Genomic DNA, 2,301 nt, shown 5'->3' with positions numbered 1-2,301 from the left:
TCACCCTGCTTATTTAACTTATATGCAGAGTACATCAAGAGAAACGCTGGGCTGGAAGAAGCATAAGCTGGAATCAAGATTGCTGGGAGAAATATCAATAACCTCAGATATGCAGATGACACCACCCTTATGGCAGAAAGTGAATAAAAACTAAAGAGCCTCTTAATGGAAGTGAAAGAGGAGAGTGAGAAAGTTGGCTTAAAGCTCAACATTCAGAAAGCTAAGATCATGGCTTCTGGTTCCATCACTTCATGGCAAATAGATGAGGAAACAGTGGAAATAGTAGCAGACTTTTTTTTTTTTTGGCTCCAAGGTCACTGCAGATGGTGACTGCAGCCATGAAATTAAAAGAGAGCTACTCTTGGAAGAAAAGCATGACCAACTTAGACAGGATATTAAAAAGCGGAGACATTACTTTGCCAACAAAGGTCCATCTAGTCAAGGCTATGGTTTTTCCAGTAGTCATGTATGGATGTGAGAGTTGGACTATAAAGAGTGCCAAAGAATTGATGCTTTTGAACTGTGGTGTTGGAGAAGACTTTTGAGAGTCCCTTGGACTGCAAGGAGATCCAACCAGTCCATCCTAAAGGAAATCAGTTTCTGAATTTTCATGGGAAGGACTGATGCTGAAGCTGAAACTCCAGTACTTTGGCCACCTGATGCGAAGAGCTGACTCATTTGAAAAGACCCTGATGCTGGGAAATATTGAGGGCATGAGCAGAAGGGGACGACAGAGGATGAGATGGTTGTATGGCACCACCGACTGAATGGACATGGGTTTCGGTGAATTCCGGGAATTGGTGATGGACAGGGAGGCCTGGAGTGCTGAGATTCATGGGGTCGTAAAGAGTCAGACATGACTGAGCCGCTGAACTGGAACTGAAACAAAGCAAAAATAGAATCACACACTTTGCAAACAAACTTAAAATTACTAAGAGGGAAAGGTGGAAGGGGAGAGGTAAACTGAGAGATTGGGGTTGAAATATACAAACTACTCTGTCTAAATAGATAGCTAGTAAGAATCTACTGTGTGGAGAAGGAAATGGCAACCCACTCCAATATTCTTGCCTGGAAAACCCCATGGACAGAGGAGCCTTGTAGGCTACAATACCTGGGGTCACAAAGATTTGTGTTTGACACAACTGAGCGACTTCACTAACTAAGAACCTACTGTATAGCAGGAACTGTACTCAATACTCTGCAATAATCTATATGGGAATAGAATCTTAAAAATAGTCAAAGTATGCTTATGTATCACTGATTCACTCTGCTGTATAGTAGAAGCTATGTAACATTGGAAATCAACTGTATTCTCATAAAAATTAATTTAAAAAGAGTAAGTGTAAAGCAATAATACAAAACAAAAGATAAGATTGTCCAAATAGGAGTATTTTCTTTTCAGGATATCAACATTCATATTAAAGTATATAATTTATTTAATGATAGATTGTATTAGGCAAATATTTATTTTACAAACTCTACAGTTACAGCTAAAAATTAATAAGGAAAATTGGATTAAAAAAATGGTTCAGTTCAGTTGCTCAGTCATATCCAACTCTTTAAGACCCCATGGACTGAAGCATGCCAGGCCTCTCTGTCCATCACCAACTCCCAGAGTTTCCTGAAACTAATGTCCATTGAGTCAGTGATGCCGTCCAACCAGCTCATCCTCTGTCGTCCCCTTCTCCTCCCGCCTTCAATCTTTCACAGTATCAGGGTCTTTTCAAATGAGTCAGTTCTTTGTATCAGGTGGCCAAAATATTAGTTTCAACTTCAGCATCAGTCCTAGGACGGATTAGTTGGATCTCCTTGTAGTCCGAGGGACTCTCAAGAGTCTTCTCCAACACTACAGTTCAAAAACATCAATTCTTTGGTGCTCAGCTTTCTTTATAGTCCATCTCTCACACCCATACATGACGACAGGAAAAACGATAGCTTTGACTAGACGGACCTTTGTTGGCAAAGTAATGTCTCTCTTTTTTAATATGGTGTCTAAGCTAAGCTAAGTCATTTCAGTCGTGTCCGACTCTGTGTGACCCCATAGACGGCAGCCCACCAGGCTCCCCTGTCCTTGGGATTCTCCAGGCAAGAACACTGGAGTGGGTTGCCATTTCCTTCTCCAATGCATGAAAGTGAAAAGTGAAAGGGAAGTCTACTCAGTCGTGTCCGACCCTCAGCGATCCCATGGACTACAGCCTTCCAGGCTCCTCCATCCATGGGATTTTCCAGGCAAGAGTACTGGAGTCGGGTGCCATTGCCTTCCCCGATATGGTGTCTAAGTGATACATAAACACTAAAAGT

This window comes from Bison bison, unplaced genomic scaffold, assembly GCF_000754665.1.
Source record: "Bison bison bison isolate TAMUID 2011002044 unplaced genomic scaffold, Bison_UMD1.0 scf7180017862344, whole genome shotgun sequence".
NCBI classification, from domain to species: Eukaryota; Metazoa; Chordata; class Mammalia; order Artiodactyla; family Bovidae; genus Bison; species Bison bison.
The sequence above is the reverse complement of the archived record's forward strand: the minus strand, read 5'-3'. Positions refer to the sequence as shown.